This window comes from Carassius carassius, chromosome 26 (assembly GCF_963082965.1).
Source record: "Carassius carassius chromosome 26, fCarCar2.1, whole genome shotgun sequence".
NCBI classification, from domain to species: domain Eukaryota; kingdom Metazoa; phylum Chordata; class Actinopteri; order Cypriniformes; family Cyprinidae; genus Carassius; species Carassius carassius.
In genome coordinates, this window is record NC_081780.1 from 24,531,192 (window position 1) to 24,542,376 (window position 11,185).

The window sequence follows — 11,185 nt, forward strand, 5'->3', positions numbered from 1 at the left end:
ACAAAAAGTTATATCTCTGTGAGTTCTAGGATTTTATCGATAACGATAATTACACTATTTTGCTGAGTGTTATTGTGCTGATATCTTATTTTTAATTGTGCTGACACCGGAGTGTTTTTTTTTTTTTTACCTTTACAACATTGTTTCTAAAAGTGTGCACCATATTTTAGGTCAAATACTTGCATTTGGGCTGTTACCAAGCAAATGCAATCAGTATCAACAAAATTGATCTTTGCAATGTAGATAAAACAGAAGCTGCATCTGAAGTGCCATTTAGATGTTTTTACACACTGGGTAGGAGGCTGGAGAGGACGCTGGCATCGTGTGTTCGCCGCTTCTCAGCCTGCTGGACTGCTGTGACTGTTCTGTGTGTCTGCTCTGCTGGTGGCAGATATTGAGCTTTGTTTGGATGTTGGAAGGGTGTGGACCCTTGGACGGTTCACAGTGTAGTAGCTGGCTGGGGCTTTCTCGCCCAGTGAGCTGCATTGGTCCGTGGCTAGGCTAACCGGCTGCTGCTACCAGATGCTGTCCTTAAACCAGGTCTTCTGTAGTCCGCGTGGGCTCCCCTCACCTCCAACGCGTGCCACGCTTGTCCCCTGGGTTGCTGCGGGCACTGCCGCTTGTCCTGGTGTGCATAGTCATCATTCATCCACGTTTGCCGGATCCATGGATTACTGCTAACTGTAGCATTACAGCGCCTCTTCCATCCACCATGCTCCGGTACCTGCCGAACCAACTCTTGGAACTTAACACTTGCTTCGCCCCATCAAACATCTTTGCTCTCAAGCAATTGGGCATTCTTCGCCGACCCCGCTACGTCCATAGAGGGTCACGGCGGCGTTTTGTTTACCCCCAGAGCATCCCTGAGGGCTCAATTCCAAGCCTGTGGACAGCTGCTGGCGGCGCGTGCCAACGACGTCATCGGATGCGTCATCAGAGCTCTCATGGTTCAGGTCTAAAAAAAAAAAAGATAACCGGCCACACTTAGGCCCCCTGCTGGAGGAACCACTCACTGCACGCCCGGGGAAATGCGGAGTGGACCATACTGTGCTGCGCTCTCTGGTAAAGTGGACTCCATCTTCAGTGATTAAAATGGAACTGTTAAACTGCCAATCACTTACCAATAAGTCATCCTTTATCCACAACTATATTTTTGATCAGAAGATTGATTTTATGTGCCTCACTGAGACCTGGCACAAATCAGAAGTGTATTCTGCACTTAATGAAGCATGTCCTTCTGGCTATACATATCTAGAAAACCAGGGGTACTGGACGTGGAGGGGGTTTGGTGGTTATTCATCGCTCTGATTTGCACCTTTCCTCTGTGACATTGCAAAGCTATCATCATTTGAATGCTTGGCTTTTACATGCGAAAAACCCATCCCACTTACAACCATCATCATATACCGGCCACCTAAACCACACCCACGTTTCATTTCAGAATTAACTGAGCTACTCATGTCAGTGTGCACCACATCAAACAATGTGGCAATTCTTGGAGATTTTAATATCCATGTTAATTCTCCCACTAGTCATTATACTACAGAATTATTACAACTTCTTGATACACTCAATCTCAGACAACTCGTGACAGTCCCTACCCATACAAAAGGGCACATACTGGACCTCATTATAACAAATTTTCCTGTTAACAATGTTCATGTACATGATTTAGGCATATCTGATCATAATGCCATATCATTAGAATTTTCATTCCTGACCTCACTCAACAAGCCTAAACACAAAATCTGCTTTCGCAAAACAAAAGAAATTAACCCTGAACACCTGTCTTACGACCTACAAAATCTGGCCATATCCGCCCATCACTCTTCTCCTGACGCACTTGTTGATCATTACAATACCGGACTGCAAGAGATACTTGATGCCCATGCGCCCCTCAAGACACGAACTGTAAACTTTACACGCTCTGCCCCATGGTACACTGGTGTGCTGCGTAGACAGAAGGCGGCTGGGAGGGTCCTTGAGAGGCGCTATGTTGCCTCAGGGCTGACTGTCCATAAAACTGCTTATAGAGAGCACCAAAGATCATATTCCAAATTACTCAGTCAGGCACGATCACAATACTATTCCAACATCATTAACAATAACCCAGGAAATTCAAAACAGCTCTTTAAAACAATAAATCATCTTCTTAGTCCACCAACCCTGAGGCAAAATAACAGTACAGATGATCAGTGCAATAAATTCCTTGATTCTTTCACCACAAAAATAACTACCATCCGTTCTAACCTAACACCCAGCAATGTCATTCCATCCATCCCCTCAACCTCAGCACCAACATTCTCTCATTTCATTCTCCCCACACACAGACAGGTTGAGCCTCTCATACACAGTATGAGACCCTCAACGTGCTCACTGGACCCCTTTCCCACTGCTCTGATCAAATCAAATATGACTTTCCTAAGCCCTCTCATCACCACCATTATAAACTCTTCCCTGCAATCTGGCCATTATCCAATCTCTCTGAAAACTGCACTTATCAACCCTCGGCTTAAGAAACCTTCCCTCGATCCTGATGTTTTATCAAATTACCGGCCTATTTCTAACCTCCCATTTCTCTCCAAAGTCATTGAAAAAGTAATTGCCACCCAAATCCACAATCACCTTCACTCACACAGTCTCTATGAAAAATTCCAGTCTGGTTTCCGCTCCGCCCATAGTACAGAGACAGCCCTGGTCAGGGTCACAAACGATCTGCTTGTGGCCGCTGACCAGGGCTCTCCATCCCTTCTCCTGCTCTTGGACCTCTCAGCCGCCTTCGACACTGTTGACCACGCCATCCTCCTCCACCGTCTGCAACACTTCATTGGCATTTCACACATAGCATTTCAGTGGTTTCAGTCCTACCTGACTGATAGAGTTGAGTATGTGGCCCTGGGGGGAGCCAGGTCGAGGCCTCACACAGTCACATGTGGAGTGCCTCAGGGTTCTGTCCTCGGCCCCACCCTTTTCTCCATTTATATGCTTCCCCTGGGCCACATCATAAGCAAGCATGGAGTTACCTTCCACTGCTATGCTGATGATACTCAGCTCTATGTCAGGTTGGACCCCACATCCCCTACATCATCACTCCCCACTCTAACTGCTTGCCTGGAGGAGACAAAGTCATGGATGACTGACAACTTCCTTCAGCTAAACAGCTCCAAAACTGAAGGTCTCCTCATTGGGACCCCACACCAACTCCGATCCTCCACCCTGACCATTTACTCATTTGCTGGCCATGACATTTCTCTCACATCGTCTATAACAAACCTGGGGGTTCGGTTTGACCCCCACCTATCATTTAACACCCACATCCAACATATCTGTAAGACTGCATTCTTTCATCTCCAGAATATCTCCAAACTCCACCCCTCCCTCTCCTTTTCTGATTCAGAGAAGCTGGTTCATGCCTTTGTCTCCTCCAGGCTCGACTACTGCAATGCACTCCTCATCGGGATCCCTGGCAGGAGCCTGCAGAGACTGCAGTACATTCAGAACTGTGCTGCCAGGGTTCTGATGAGGGTGTGTAAATCTGAGCACATCACACCCATCCTCTATAAACTTCACTGGCTTCCTGTTAGGTTCAGGATTGAGTACAAGATATGTCTCCTGACCTATCAGTGTGTCTACGGTAGCGCACCAGTGTACCTCCAAGACCTCATCAATAGGCAAAACCCAACCCGACATCTCCGTTCCTCTGATAGCCACCAACTCCAGGTCCCCAAGTCCAAACTCCGCACTATGGGAGATAGGGCCTTCCAGGTGGCTGCACCTCGACTGTGGAATACCCTCCCCAACCACCTAAGGACACCACAATCTATTGAGGTTTTTAAAAATAATTTAAAGACTCACTTATTTTGTATTGCATTTTCTTAATATAATTCTGTTTTAATGCTGTTTTTGACTGTTTTTATGTTCAGTTATTTTATCTGTGCACCTGTAGCACTTTGAGATGTGTTCTTCATGTGTAAAGTGCAATATAAATAAAATGTATTATTATTATTACTGTTTACTGCAGCTCTGTGGAACATGGAATACTTTAACCTGCAGTTACAAATGAATAAATAATGTTTTGATATTTTAAAGATAAAACTTTGAAAACTGATGTTTGAAATTATTTAAAAAATGAAAAGGTTCCATTAAATGTGAAATTAAAACCGCCAATAGGTGGCAGCGAGTCACTGTTAATAAGTGAGTCATTGCGATTGAACCGAATCATTTAAACGGTTGATTCATTCAGGAACTAAACACTTTAATGTTGCTCAGACAGGGCCGGCCCTGACCAATTTGCTGCCCTAGGAAAGATTTTACCTGGCGCCCCATGCATCACAGCCCATTTCACCCTGTCATTGTGTTCATGATTTAGCATATATATATATATATATATATATATATATATATATATATATATATATATATATATATATATATATATATATATATATATATATACACACACACATTACAGCAGAACTGTTTCCAACACTCATAATAAATCATCATATTAGAATGATTTCTAAAGGGTCATGTGATTGACCGGATGTCACATGTGACACTGAAGAATGGAGTAATGATGCTGAAAATTCAGCTTTGCATCACAGAAATAAATGATAATTTAAAGTATAATAAATTGAAAACAAATTATTTAAATTGTAATAATATATCACAATATTACATTTTTTTTCTGTATTTTTGATCAAATAAATGCAGGCTTGATGAGCAGAAGAAACTTCTTTCAAAAACATTAAAAATAGTAATGTTTCCAAACTTTAAGCCTGTACTGTATCCCCCCAAAACTGCACAACTGTAGAGTAAAACATTAATAAAAAAGTGATAATAAAAAATGCGTCTTAAAACTGACATGATTGTACAAAATCACAGTCTGGGGACTCAGAACTCAGAACAACTGCTAACATTAAGTTTAAGGTAAAAAATAACTGCAATGAAATTATAGTATCTTACTCCTATGCAATAAATATTTCTTTCACTGCATCTCTTTACCTCTGTCTTTATCCTCTTCTCTTCTTTTTGGCACTGTATCTATCGCAGACTATGCTCATTTATAATGTGTCATGTAAATTCGGCCTTCCGTCACAATCAGGAAACTTTCACCGTGTCTAGAACTGGCGCGAGCTGCCAGGCCCGAATCTACGAGCTGTGTGTTAACAAAAGCAGTGCTGTCTACATTGGATGCGGCGTCGGGCACGCTACACAACAAATTACCAACAACTGATCGTGCGCGCGCTCTGTTTTCTGATGCACTTCAAGCACTCGATGGGCGGGGGAAGATTGAAGAGTCAGACTTTTTTTTTTTTTTTTTTTTTGCTTTATTTGGTAGTATTTCAAATTAATGGTTTCTAAATAGTAGCCTATTATAAAAAAAATATGTAAAAAAAAAAAAAAATTCACTCGTTCACTCATTCTGGCGCCCCTATGGATGAGTGGTGCCCTTAGCATTTGCCTATACCGCCTATGCCGCGGGCCGGCCCTGTGCTCAGAGACGCAAAACTGTGGCTGCAGCAGGTGCTGCACTTTTTTTTCACTTCTTCAACTATTGTGAATTTACATTCTGCATTTAAATTAATAGGACCCACTGTAAATAATCCTAGGGGTGGCCGCAGGGGTGGCCAGAGTTTATACAGGGGTGGCCGTGGCCACCCCTGGCCACCCCTTGGGGGCGCCCCTGCACAGTGCATTAAGTAATGTTAACAAATACAACGTTTGACTTTAACTTAAGAACAGCTAGTGCGACTAACCGTGTTAAAAGACGTATGTATTCTCGAAAAATAATTTTAATTTTGTTAATATATAATTAAAATTTGATTACTGATAAATCAAGACCTTAACTTGTGGTGGTGATGACATCAGTAACCCATGCCATGAAGTTTTAAAGGTACTTTCAAAAGTAATGTAAAATAATATTCTTAATATCATTAATGCCGTTTTTACCTTGGAAGAATTACATTTGTTTTTATAGGATTATGTTGAATTTATGGCTTCCTTTTCATCTGCGATTAAGAGTATATGGCTTGCTATCCTTTTTTTTTTTTTTTGTTTTTTTTTTTTTACAGCCAGCTTTCCCATTACCTTTTGGCATGCCCCCTACCTTTCGTTTCACCAATGAGAAACCTTTTGGCACGCCCCCCACCTTTTACCACGCCCCCACCTTTTGGCACGCCCATTGCTCCAGGCTGCAGCTTCCCCGACTTGAACAAATCGTCTCACCAAGTAATTTTCCCTGTATTTCCCTCCTCTCTCCAAGTGTGTACGTCTGCAGACTGCAAGACGGGGGCGTAACTTGAAGTAGGAGGCGTAACTTGAAGTTGTACAAATCACACAGAACCACGCGAGACCTCAAAACGATAAGTTGTTGTCAATATGGCGGCACAGAGTAGAATATAGATTACGTTTTAAGGGAGGCAGGGGTTTTAGGCAGGATTTGATGCATGATGTGTGTGTAGATATTAATGTTAGGGGACAATGTGAGAGTGTACGTTTTAGTAGGAAAACGTATTATCTGACCCACACTCCAGAACAGAAGAGGGCGGTATTGCACCAATAACATTTAATCATTTAGCAGACGCTTTTATCCAAAGCGACTTACAAATGAGAACAATAGAAGCAGTCAGGTCAACAAGAGAACAACAACAGTATACAAGTGCCATGACAAGTCTCAGTTAGTCTAGTATAGAACGCATAGGTAGGTTTCTTTTTTTTTTTTTTTTATAAAATTAAAAGACAAGAAAAGGAAAAGTGCTAGTGTTAGTTGGTTAAGTGCAGGCGAAAAAGATGAGTCTTTAGATGTTTCTTGAAAATGAGTAAAGACTCAGCTGTACGAATTGAGATTGGGAGGTCATTCCACCAGCTGGGCACAGTCCAGGAAAAGGTCCGTGAGAGTGATTTTGAACTTCTTTGGGATGGTACCACAAGGCGTCGTTCACTTGCAGAGCGCAAACTTCTGGAGGGCACATAAGATTTAACCAATGAGTTTAGGTAAGTTGGTGCCGTGCCAGTGGTCGTCTTGTAGGCTAGCATCAGTACCTTGAATTTGATGCGAGCAGCTACTGGTAGCCAGTGTAACCTGATGAGGAGAGGAGTAACGTGAGCTTTTTTTGGCTCATTGAAGACAACCCTCGCTGCTGCATTCTGGATCAATTGCAGAGGCTTGACAGTACATGCAGGAAGGCCCGCCAGGAGAGCATTACAATAGTCCAGTCTGGAGAGAACAAGAGCTTTGACAAGAAATTGGGTTGCTTGATCTTCCTAATGTTGTATAAGGCAAACCTGCAGGACCGGGTAGTTGTAGCAATGTGGTCTGTGAAGCTTAACTGATGATCCATCACAACTCCTAGGTTTCTAGCTGTCCTCGAAGGAGTAATGGTTGATGATCCCAGCTGTATAGAGAAGTTGTGATGAAGCAATGGGTTAGCTGGAATCACCAGGAGTTCTGTCTTCGTAAGGTTAAGCTGAAGGTGATGGTCATTCATCCAGCTAGAGATGTCACTCAGACAGGCTGAAATGCGAGCAGCTACCGTCGGGTCATCTGGTTGGAATGAGAGGTAGAGTTGGGTGTCATCAGCGTAGCAGTGATAAGAAAAGCCATGCTTCTGAATGACAGATCCTAATGATGTCATGTAGATGGAGAAGAGAAGTGGTCCAAGTACTGAGCCTTGAGGAACCCCAGTAGCAAGGTGGTGTGACTTTGAAACATCACCCCTCCAAGACACACTGAAGGATCTGTCAGAGAGGTAGGACTTAACCCACAGGAGTGCTGTTCCAGAGATGCCCATCTTTCTGAGGGTGGACAGGAGAATCTGGTGATTAACAGTGTCAAAAGCAGCAGAAAGGTCCAATAAGATGAGTACCGAGGATTTTGAAGCTGCTCTTGCTAGTCGCAAGGCTTCAGTAACCAAGAGCAGAGCAGTCTCAGTTGAGTGGCCACTTTTGAAGCCAGATTGGTTGCTGTCCAGGAGGTTGTTCTGTACAAGGAACATAGAAAGCTGGTTGAACACAGCTCGCTCAAGTGTCTTTGCAATGAATGGAAGAAGGGATACCGGTCTGTAGTTTTCAAGAAGCGCTGGATTTAGAGATGGTTTCTTGAGCAGTGGGCTTACCCGAGCCTGCTTGAATGCTGAGGGAAATGTTCCAGAGTGAAGAGAGGAGTTGATAACGTGAGTAAGCGAAGGTATGACTGAAGAAGAGATCGCTTGAAGGAGGTGAGTGGGGATCGGATCAAGTGGACAAGTAGTAGGATGATTGGACAGGAGAAGTTTGGAGACGTCCATCTCTGAGAGTGGGGAGAAGGAGGAGAAAGAGTGTGCGTTGGTCATTGTGAAGAATTGGTCACTGATGGATCTTGTCTTATTTGTGAAGAAAACTGCAAAGTCGTCCGCTGTAAGAGTCGATGGAGGAGGTGGTGGCGGCGGATTAAGAAGAGAAGAGAAAGTCTTGAATTTTGTTGTGGTAGTAGGATGTTTTAGCCGTGAAAACATTTGCAGAGAAGGAAGAGAGGAGAGACTGATACACACTGAGGTCTGTAGAGTTTCTTGATTTCTGCCATTTCCTCTCTGCAGCCCTGAGTTTAGAGCGATGTTCACGGAGAACCTCAGACAGCCAGGGGGCAGATGGGGCGGTGCGTGCTGGTCTAGACAACAGTGGGCAAAAGTTGTCCAAGTTGTCCAAGCATAAGCTGGATGCGAACCGCCGTTAAACTGGAAAGAAGACGAATATGATAGCTTGCTGTGAGAGACAACGGTGAGAATCTTTTTTTCCCTAAATAATTATTTAAATTGAAGTGTATAAGTCACTTTCATACAGTGGTATTGTTTTTGGAGTTAATAATTTATTAAAACTAAGGCGTAAAGTAAGCAACATATAAGCAAAAGGTCTAAAGACGCTATCCCCAGGTATCACAGGCTCAATCTGTCTGTGACCTACATAATATAGCATATCTGTGATTTTGCTGTAAACATGTTTTATAATGCATAACTAACAGGGGAGCTCCATTAAGTACACGACTCAATAGTGGATTTACATAAACCATATATACTTCTTGAAGACTATTACTAAATGTCTATTTATCATCTGACTGGATAATGTTTGATAAGAATTGTAGATGAGCACATCTAACAGACATGAAACAGGTGTCTGAGTGATGTGTGTGTGATATTGTGTAGAATTCACTTTTGTCAACACTGCTAACGATGAGTGTAAGTCATGTAAACAAACAAATCTACGTAAAGTAACTAAACATAAGTTATCTTATTGATAATTTAAGGAACATTTGTGTTGGATAAAAAGTGAGTTACATCAGTTATTAACTCAACATGTAAATGCAGTATATCACAGATACATGACAGAGGAGACTGACTCTTGTCTGGATGTTACAGGGACAGATGAGACACGTGTGTTTATCTGCTGTAGAGACACTGATGAAGGAATGCTAAAATCAAAGGATTTGTGTAAGCACACTACAAAAATAAATGAAACATTTTAAATCTTAAGTTGTATTTTATTTTGATTAATGTAATTTTAAACACCTATTACACCTCCCTTCTTATTCTTGATTTCTGTGCATTTGCTGCAGATCTTTTGAGGTGGAGCAGGACCTGCAAGGAAAGGTGAAAAAAAGGGAAAACCTGAAAAAAAAGAATAATGTAATGACTTTTTGTATTGTGTATGTGTATTTTTGTAGGGCATGAAAATGTCTGTAGACTGATGTGTGCACTGAGGATGGAGAAGACCACAGCATCATCCTGGAAATGATCGAGAGTCACAGATGAGACGCTCCATCACTCCAGCTCTTACTGTCTCATCAGGACCAGATGCTGCTGTGGTGTCTGCATCCTCAGTGACCCCAGAGCCAGTGAGAGCATCAAGAGAAAGACCACAAGACACTGAGGATGTGATTTTGGAAAGTTTGTTCAGCTGGTTACCGTTTGAACAATGAAGGCTGACTTTCAGAAGCTTCAAAAGCATCATCAAAAAATTTGATGGAGCTTTTATCTGAAGTGATTGACAGTGCTCTTATTACAGGGGCCTACGTACAATCCCCTGATCAACCTGGAGAAGAGAGCCTTGCTCAAGGACACACTGGTGTTCCTGTGGCTCAAGTGGTAGAGCATTGCATTAGCAGTGCAAGGTTGTGGGTTCGAATACCAGGGAATACATGTTAGGTAAAAACTGTTAGTCTGAATGCACTGTAAGTCACTTTGGATAAATGTATAATTTATTTATAAATTTGAACTACTTCAGTGGTTTAGCCCACTTTAAAAGTAATAAATCAATGCATGTACTTGTAAACTCTGTGTAAATGTTTTACAGGTAGTCGTGCTCATGGGCTGCAGGCACACGAAAGTTTGGAGCAGACACAGCAGTCAGATTGTCCTGCACGTGTTCTTCTGCTCTCGCTTTAAGGTTGTGTGGTTCAGAGAGCCATCATCAAGGTCTTCCTCATCCTGTTGCTCAATGACATCCCCCTTGAGAAGAGTGAGATTGTAAAGTGCAGCAGCAGAACTGTATCAGCTGTGTTCAGATGGCAGGAGGATGTTGGGTTCACCATCTGTAAATACATGATTGTTAGAACAATAAGTTTGAATGAAGCTTTGTATCAGGTGTTGTTGACTTGTACATGTATGCATTTATTGTGATGCTAACTTTATATACATTTTTTTAATCATTTAGACATGTTTTTTGTTGTCAGTAAATAACATATAAATATTTTATGCATTCATGTATTAATTGCTTGACTGAAAATGTATGTATTCACATCGACTGCATTTATTTAACTAGTATATATTCATGTATAGCTGTGTCACAAAAGAAAATACATTTGGCTTCTTTTACTAAAATGTCATTTTAAGAAAAAAAATTATATAATTATTGGTTGGCATTTATCGTTATTATTGCATGGTAAGTGTTGGGGTGGGCAAAAGATGCAATTCATTATGGGGTAATGTTAATTTTCGAGTAGTAATACTTAAATTTTTAGAGTAGAAAATCAATTGTTGCAGAGTCGCTGTGAGGAGTTAGTGCACCTGACCCTCTTTTTTATTATTATTGCCAAATTTTTTCATAAAAGATCATGGTAAGACGGTTGTATCTAACAATAAACAATCATAATGCCATAAAACAGTAAATAAAAAATAAAAAAATCATGTTTTCATCATAGTATGAGATACTA